This window comes from Suricata suricatta, chromosome X (assembly GCF_006229205.1).
Source record: "Suricata suricatta isolate VVHF042 chromosome X, meerkat_22Aug2017_6uvM2_HiC, whole genome shotgun sequence".
NCBI lineage: Eukaryota > Metazoa > Chordata > Mammalia > Carnivora > Herpestidae > Suricata > Suricata suricatta.
The window spans coordinates 40,063,767-40,073,369 of NC_043717.1; the positions used below are offsets into that span (position 1 = coordinate 40,063,767).

The 9,603-nt window shown below is 40.9% G+C and overlaps 1 long non-coding RNA gene across 1 annotated transcript in view; it reads left to right on the forward strand.

The window, feature by feature from the left end:
• The window catches only part of LOC115284023, a 5,061-nt gene extending 2,426 nt beyond the window's left edge, over nt 1-2,635 (forward strand). The window contains exons 2-3 of the long non-coding RNA XR_003905106.1: nt 1,257-1,447; nt 2,601-2,635. This is a non-coding gene — a long non-coding RNA (uncharacterized LOC115284023). The remainder of the gene's footprint in view (nt 1-1,256; nt 1,448-2,600) is intronic.
• Nucleotides 2,636-9,603: the final 6,968 nt, after the last annotated feature.

Consider the following 9,603-nt stretch of genomic DNA (forward strand, 5'->3'; position numbering starts at 1 on the left):
GGTCATAGGGGAGTTCAACTGATAGTTTTTTGAGGAACCTCCACACTGTTTTCCAGAGCGGCTGCACCAGTTTACATTCCCACCAACAGTGTAGGAGGGTGCCCGTCTCTCCACATCCTCGCCAGCGTCTATAGTCTCTTGATTAGATTATTTTGAACCAAATTCCAGACATCATATTATTTCACATAGAATATGTCAGTATGTATTTTTGAAAGGTAAGGACTCTTTATAAACTCTAACCTCAATACCATTTTCTCATCTAAAAAAAATAATAATTTGTAAATATCATCAAATACACAGTCTTCACATTGCCCTCATTTTGTGTGTGTGTGTGTGTGTGTGTGTGTGTGTGTGTGTGTGTGTGTGTTTATTCAGGACAGCTTCATAAGGATGCCACATGCCTCAATAATTAGGCACCTAACTGTTGGTTATCGCTTTTTGCAATCTCATCAATCATTGATGAGCAGTGCCTCTATCCATTTAATCTCAAGGGGTGGCAAAATGAAACGTCCCGATTCCCTTGTTCCTTCTTCATTTATTAGCCCAAGAGAACTTCCCTCTGGTGGACGCTGGGTTGTATAGGAAAAACAGATTAATAGCTCAATTCTTTCCCTGTATTTACCAGTTTTCAATATAAAGAGTTGTTTCCCCTAACATCCTCTCAAGGTAAACAGTGAGCTACTTTAATTTAATGAGCTATTATTATTTATTCAGGAACTGGTGGATTTCATTTAATTTTTTTAAATTTTAATTCCAATATAGTTAACAAACAGTGTTCTATTAGTTTCAAGTGTTCAATATGGTGATTCAACAATTCTATATATTTCTGGGTGCTCATCAAGATAAACGTACTCAATCCCCTTCACCTATTTCAGCCATCCCCTTATCCACCCAACTCCTCTGTGGTAGCCATTAGTTCGTTCTCCATAGTTAATTAAGAGTCTAACTTGTGGATCTTATTTTTTGAGATTTTATTTTATAATAATCTCTACACCCAAAGCAAGGCTCGAACTAACAACCCTGAGAGCAAAACTCACTCGCTCTAAGGACTGAGCCAGCCAGGCGCCCCAACCTGTGGATTTTAAACATGTTCATATTTCATGTGTTTCAGTCCATTGCAATTGTCATCCTTGGGACGCTCAAATCGTCCCCTCTACAATCAGTGGGATCATGTTTAACTTGGCTTCAGGATCCTTTCTCAGAAGGTCCTGATTTTCTGCTCTAACAAAGCATTCTTTTCTTTCTGGTATTTGCAGGCTCATCCAGTTTGACCACATGGCTTGAAGCTTTGTCAGAGTTTCCTCTTGGTGACAGTGTTGCTCCAGAAATGCCAAGACGCCCGCCAACCCTCACACCACCCCCATCGACGCCCGGTCTCCTCTCCCGCCCTTCGGGTCTGAAAAAAAACGCCAGAAAACCTCCAGAAAGGAAGTTGTGCAGCTGCTAGGTTTGTAGAAAACCTGTTCGCTGCTGTGGCACTTTGCCTGTTTTCTTTGACTCTGAAATCAGAGGTCTGAACAGCAATCTCTCATCAGACATCATTTGTAGAATTCCATTTCTACTTGTCCTAGGCATTGTAAGCCCACCTCCGCCTTAGATCCCCGCAGCTTACCCCTGTGGTCAAGAAGTGCTGCACGCTAAAGGCCTGGAGGAAAGAATTTCTTCCCCAGCGGGGGCTCACACACCTTCCGGGCTCCAGGTGTCTGGCTCCGGGTTTGGATCCAGACTCCAGGCCTGGGGGGCAAGTCTCAAAATGTGCCCCGTGGATCAGCAGCATCTGCATCACTGAGAACTTATTAGAAATGCAAATTCTCAGACCCCAACCCAGACCCACTGTCTGGTAACTGGGGACGCGTCCCAGCAACCCTTGCTTAAGCAAGCCCTCCAGTGGATTCCGAGAATCAGTGCACCTAGTTCACGTGTGTTCAGTGGGAAGTAGCTATTTGGGGCACGTCTTTGGAGGACCGGTCAGATGGTCGGGATCAGTTTATCACTGCGCACCATACTCCGAGGACAGGTGTGCAAAGGGGAGAAACAGTTTTGTCTTGTGGTTTTATCAGTGATACTAGAGCAGGAAACCTCTCTCGTGCCATTTAGATAGCCTTCTGTTGCTTGCCATTTGTTTTACTTTCATTTCAGAAAGAATTTTTAATGTTAATAGAAAAATCCACCCCCACCCTTCCCCCACCCCGGTCCAGAGCACCTGCCTGGCTCAGTGGGAAGCTCGTGACACTCGATCTCTGATCTCGGCGTCCTGAGTTCAAGCCTCATGATGGGGATAGAGCTTACTTGAAGAAAAACAAAAGTCCATGCTACTTGGAGGCTTTTCAGAAAAGGAACTATACTGTAGAGCTAGAATGGCAAATATAAACCCAACATCCTAGGAATTTCTCATTTCTTTACATGTTCATACAGACTTCATATGTTTATGTATCTCTACATTTCCATGTTTATATTTACATAATTATGTCTTTATAAAACTGGATTTACTCGAACACATTATTTTAAAATTTATTATTGAAATATAATTAACATACAGTATTATATTAGTTTCAGGTATACAACATAGTCACCTGGAAGTTTGTACCTCTTTTTTATAGTATTTATCTTTGAGAGAGAGAAAGAGCACGTGTGCGTGCAGGAGGACGAGGGACAGAGGACCCAAAGCTGGCTCAGAGGCGACAGCAGAGAGCCGGATGCAGGGCTCAGGCTCACAGACCCACGGAGCATGACCTGAGCTGAAATTGGAAACTTAACTGACTGAGCCACCCAGGTGACCCTGAAAGTTTGTCTTTCTTAATCCCCCTTATCTCTTTTTGTACATATATCATTTTGGATTGTACTTTTTCACTTCTGTTTATACTGTTACATAATATGCAGTTTTCTACTGACAATAATTAGTGAAGGCATATTACATAATTTTAAAATAAAAATGTAATGATCATAGTGAAACAATCAAACACATACATATAAGGTAAATATTTCAAATCTCAACTTTCCAGAAATATATTCAGTATCATTTGCCTGATTTGCAGAATTTCAAACTCTATTTACATACAATAATTCAGTTATATCTAATACATATGGGCATGGACACAAAATGCCCAGGGCTCATTTAAGTATATATATGTAAGCGTGTTTATAAATGGCAATACATTGAACATTTTTCTTTTATACAATTAAGACCATGTCACATACAATGTTCATGCACTCAATTCATCATTTTCCCTCATAAAATTATAAAATGTCCCTTATAGCCATTCTCAAAGTACCTGCTATTTCTTTCTTTATTTTATTTTTTAAAAATTTTTAATGTTTTATTTATTTTGATACAGAGAGAGACTGAGCATGAGAGGGGGAGGGGCAGAGAGAGGGAGACACAGAGGAAGCAGGCTCTAGGCTCTGAGCTTATCAGTATAGAGCCCGACGCAGGGCTCGAACCCACGAACACGAGATCATGACCTGAGCCGAAGTCGGAGGCCTAACCGACTGAGCCACCCAGGGGCCCCTCTTTATTTTTTATAAGTTAAAAAAAGTATTTATTCTTATTGGAAATTGAACACATTCATTTGCAAAGTTTAGAAAAGTTAGAGATGATAAATAAGCAAATTGTATACCTTTTATCCCTCATAAAAAATATATACATTTAAAATTTTTAGGTGCAGGGGCACCTGGCTGGTTGAGTCAGTAGAGCAGATGACTGTTGATCTCAGAGCTGTGAGTTCAAGCTACATGTTGCGGGTAGAGAATACTTAAAAATAAAATCTTTAAGGGGCACCTGGGCGGCTCAGTCAGTTAAGCATCTGACTTCAGCTCAGGTCATGATCTTGTGGCTCCTGATTTCAAGACCCACTCAGGTCCTAATCTCGCAGTTTGTCAGTTCAAGCCCTACATGGGCCTCTTTGCTGTCAGTGCAGAGCCTGCATCCGGTTACTCTGTCTCCCTCTCTCTCTGCCCCTCCCCTGCTGGTTCATGCTCTCTTGCAAAAATAAATAAACGTTTAAAACAAAAACACAGCTCTCAGCACAGATCCACTGCGTTGGTGAGGTCTGAGAGTTTGAACTTAAGCCTGAATAAACGCCCTTTGCTTTTGCAAAATACAAAACAAAACAAAACAAACCATTTAAGTTTATTTATTTTGAGAGAGAGTAAGCAGGGAAGGAGCAGAGAGAGAAGGAGAGAGAGCGAATCCCAAGCAGGCCCCACACTTCCAGCTTGGAGCCCGACGCAGGACTCAAACCCACAAACCAAGAGATCATGACCTGACCTGAAATCAAGAGTCAGACATTTTAACTGACTGAGCCACCCAGGTGCCCCAGCAAAAAAATCATTTAAAATAAATAAATAAAATATTTTAAAAATAAATAAATAAAATTTATAGATGCATTTCATTTTAGGCTTTTATAATATTTATATTTCACATACAAGTGGAATTATCTTCTACAGAGTTTTATATATTTCTCCATCATGTTATGATCATTACTGACAACTTTGTATTCCCAAAATTATCCAAAAAATAAAGGCCTAAACAGGCTAATCCTATTCTTCAGACCTAATGACATTTTACCTTAATTACCAGGATGATTTAATTTAACTAGTAGTATAACCCCCTATTTTTAAGCTACCCATATATAGATATAAATATTTTTACAACAAACTAGTAATCTATATGTACATTTGTTTCACTTCCTGGATTGATTTAGGGGTTTTTATTTCCTGTTTTTTTTTCTCAATGGCTTGTAAGTTATATTTTGTATTCCCATTAAACTTTTTTTAAAGTTTACTTATTTATTTATTTGGAAATGCAAACTGGTGCAGGCACTCTGGAAAACAGTGTGGAGGATCCTCAAAAAATTAAAAATAGAACTACCCTATGACCCAGCAATTGCACTACTAGGTATTTATCCAAGGGATGCAGGTGCGCTGTTCTGAAGGGGCATGTGCACCCCAGTGTTTATAGCAGCACTGTCGGCAACAGCCAAAGTATGGAAAGAGCCCAAATGTCCCTCAATGGATGACTGGATAAAGAAGATGTGGTATATATATACGATGGAGTATTACTGGCGATCAAAAAGAATGAAATCTTGTCATTTGCAACCACATGGATGGAACTAGAGGGTATAATGCTAAGCGAAATTAGAGAAAGGCAAATATATGACTTCACTCGTATGAGGAATTTAAGATACAATACAGATGAACATAAGGGAAGGGAAGCAAAAATAATATAAAAACAGGGAAAGAGATAAAATACAAAAGACTCTTAAATATAAAGAACAAACAGAGGGTTGCTGGAGGGGTTGTGGGAGGGGGAATGGATTAAACGGGTAAGGGAAATTAAGGAATCTACTCCTGAAATCATTGTTGCACTATATGCTGACTAACTTGGATATAAATTTAAAATTTAATTAATTAATTAATTAATTAATTAATTTAAAAAACACTACCCAAAGAGCTACAAATAAAAACAATCACTAATAAATAGATACCTTAAAAAATGTTTATTTATTTATATTTGAGAGAATCGCTTCTCGGCCTTTTGGCTAAGATCAAGTGTATTTATTTTTTGGAGAGAAGAGAGAGCATGAGCAAGCAGGTGAGGGGCAGAGAGATAGGGAGCAGAGAATCCCAAACAGGATACGCACTGTCATTGCAGAGCCCAGTGCAGTGCTCAAATTCATGAACTGGGAGATTATGACCTGAGCCGAAATAAAGAGTTGGACGCTTGACAGACTGAAGCACCCAGGTGCCCCTTAATCTTAAATAGAATTCTTAACAAAGTGAAACCTACATTTTCCTACCAATAACTAAAGTTAATAAGTTATTGTCTGCTTTTTTAAAACAGTGATCTCTACACCCAACGTGGGGCTTGAACTCATGACCCCAACCTCAAGAGTCACATACTCTTCAGACTGGGTCAGCCAGGCACCCTCTTTTTTCTTTGTAATTGAAATATAATTGACAAATTAGCTTAAAGTTTATGACATAGTGATCCAACGATATACACCATGAAATTCTCACCAAAGTAAGTATAATCACCATGCATCAACACACAAATTATTACTATATATATTTTTTAGTTTTTATACATTTGTTTAAGTAATCTCTGCATCCAACATGGGGCTTGAACTCCCCACCCCAAGATCAAGAGTCACACACTCCACTGACTGAGCCAGCCAGGCACCTTTACAACATTTCTGACTAGATTCCCTGTACTGTACTTTTCATCTCCTTGACTTATTTATTTTAGAACTGGAAGTTTGTTCCTCTCGATCCCCATCACCAATTTGTTCTCTGTACTTGAGTCTGTTACTCTCTTTTTTATTGCCTGCTTTATTTTTTCAATCTGTTTATTTATTTGTAAATAAGTAATCTCCACACCCAACGTAGGGCTCCAACTCATGACCCTGAGATCAAGAGTCACACGCTCCACCAAATGAACCAGCCAAACGCCTCTATTGTTTGCGTTTAATTTTCATTTATTTATTTTTAAATTTATTTATTTATTTTAGAGAGAGAATGAGTGAACTGGGGAGAAGGGGAGAGAGAGAGAGAGAGAGAGAGAGAGAGAGAGAGAGAGAGAGAGAGGAAGAGGAGAGAGAATCTCAAGTAGGCTCCATGCTCAGCACAGAGCCACACTCTGGGCTGGATCCCATGAACCTGGGATCATGACCTAAACTGAAATCAAGAGTTGGACACTCAACCACCTGTGCCATCCAGATACCCCTTGCCCGTTTTTTAAAAGCCTGACATAGCACTTTAGTTTACAAGAACAGACTCATTCCTGGGGAGTGGGGGGCTGGGTGGCTCAGTTGATTTAGCATCCAGCTTCAGCTCAGGTCATGATCTCAGGGTTCATGCCCTGAGCGGTTCTAGCCCTGCGTCAGGCTCTGTGCTGACAGCTAGCTCAGAGCCTGGAGCTTGTCTTCAGATTCTGTGTCTCCCTCTCTCTCTGACCCTCCTGATCACGCTCTCTTTCTTTCAAAAATAAATTTAAAAAATTAAAAAAAAGAAAGAACAGATTCATCGGCATTACAGGACACTGTACCTCCCATCTCTCATGTTAATATTTTCAGTAATTTAATATCTAGTTTGTCATTAAAAATGGCTTTTCAATTTTTAAAATTGTTTTTAAATGTTTATTTATTTTTGAGAGAGCGCACTCAAATGGGGAGGGGCAGAGAGAGGGGGAGAGAGGATCCAAAGCGGGTTCCGTGCTAAGCATGGACTCGGGGCTCGATCCCATGAACTGCAAGATCTTCACCTGAGCTGAAATCAAGAATCCAACACTTAACTGACTGAGCTACCAAGCGCCCCTAGCTTGTCATCAAAAGTTATCAAAAGTTTAATAAACATACTGTTATCTTATTTGATAGTTAATATTTATTTATATATGCTACCATTCTATACCAATTGCTTTGATCACTTTTTACCCTTGCATGCCACTACTTCCTTCTGTTACTTTTCTGTCAGCTGAAGTACATGCTTGGAACATTTTTCACCTAAAGTCTCTGGGCATTGATTATTGAATCTGTATTTGTCTGCTCATAACTATATTTTGTCCTCACTCTTGAAGGTTAACTGGGAAGTGATATAGACCTAGGTTTAAAGCTATTTTTGTTTTTGTTTTAGTGTTTATTTATTTTGAGAGAGAGAGAGAGAGAGAAAGATAGAGCATGCTTCAGTGGGAGAGAGACAGAGAGAGAATTCCAAGCAGGCTCTGCGCTGTCAGCACAGAGCCCTACGAGGGGCTGTATCCCATGAACTTTTGAGATCATGACCTGAGCCGAAAATCAAGAGTTGGGCCCTTAACTGACATAACCATCCAGGTGCCCCTCAAGCTATTTTTAAAGAAACTTCTTCAATCAGTCATGTAACCAGTGCTGATGGAGTCTACTATGCACCGGGCACTGTTCTAAGGACTATATACACCAAAGGAAAAACAGCTCTTATCTTCTGCATCCAACTAAATGACAGATGATATACCACTTTGATCATTATTCTTACGAATTTAATCTGTTTGTTCTTCTTAACCTTTTCAGGGTGTTCTTTTGATATTTGCTCTCTTGAAGTTTCAGTGCTACCTCTAAAGCTTGGAGAAAGCATCAAGCAAAATGGAGTAGAAATATGTGGGCTACCGGAGCCTCTGGGGGAAGAAGGGTCAAAGACAAGGGCCTGCTGGAATGGATGTATGATGTGGATCCAGGAAATCCCCGTAAAAACATACTGGCTGACAATGTCCCGTGGGAGGGCCCAGGGGACACTCGGTTTACCAACTTGATAAGGAATGCCATGGTGAGGGGCCCCAGCATCATTCCCAGGACGGGTGGAGTCACTCCTCTGTCAGTCATGGCCAGTGGGAGGCAGTGGATGGTGGGGTGAGGGAGGGGGAGTGAGAGGGACAAGAAGGGCCTTGGGATCAGCCTGGGGTGCTCCACCCATCCTTAAGGTCGCCCAACATGAAGATCTATGAGGGGTTCAAGATCAAAGTACCATCTACTCAGGGAACGCCTGGCTGGCTCAGTCAGTAGAGTATGCGACTCTGGACAGTGGGGCTGTGAGTCTGAGCCCCACATTGGGTGTAGAAATTACTTAAAAATAAAATCTTAGGGGCACCTGGGTGCCTCGGTTGGTTGAGCGTCTGACTCTTTATTTCAGTGCAGATCATGATCCCAGGGTCCTGAGACTGAGCCCCAAGGCTTGCTCAGCCCTGAGCACGGAGCCTGCTAGAGATTCTCTCTCTCTCCCTTTGCCTCTCTGCTCATCTTGCTCTCTCTCTCTTAAATAGATGATAGATGATAGATAGATAGATAGATAGATAGATGATAGATAAAGTAAATAAAACCTTTAGAAAAATCTACTCTTTTTCTTTCTCAAGAACAAAACTGTTTTATCATAAAATTTATAACACAAAAAAATAAAACGGAAATAACTGAGAAAATGTACAGAAATAAAAGCCAAAGCATCAATATCTTTAATACATGAAAAGTTCTTACAAAGACATTCAAATTTTTTAAATGGTCATTGGCTGATAAATTAATTTTTTAAGTATTTATTTATTTTTGAGAGATAATGTGAATGGGGGAGGGGCAGAGAGAAGGAGACAGCTTCAGGCTCTGAGCTGTCAGCACAGAGCTCAATGTGGGGCTCAAACCCACCAACGGTGAGATGGTGACCTGAGCTGAAGTCGGACGTTGAACCACCTGAGCCACCCAGGCACCCCAGTCCTACTGATAATTTTGCTGTAAACTTGCTTGGCCAAGGGCCAAAGGATGTATTATCCAGAAAGGGGCTGACAAAGCAGGCCTGAGACTGCTGTCTTTTGAAAAGGCCTGCTTGTGAGGTTCCACTTGGCTGAGTCCTTGGATTTGGGGACTGGTCCAGCTATTCCTTAACTGATAAGAACAGTTCACTGTGCCCAGACTGTGCAAACAGCGTGGTTTGTGCTGATCTTCTGCTTTCCTTCTAAGACTCTGGGATTTTGAAATGTGCTAGGCAGAGAGTGCCTACTGACCTGCCCCCTAGTGTGGGGCACTGAATCTCTAATCGCATCCCTGGGCAGAAACATCACGCTATTGCTAGGCAATAGCGAGCTCTGCATGACCC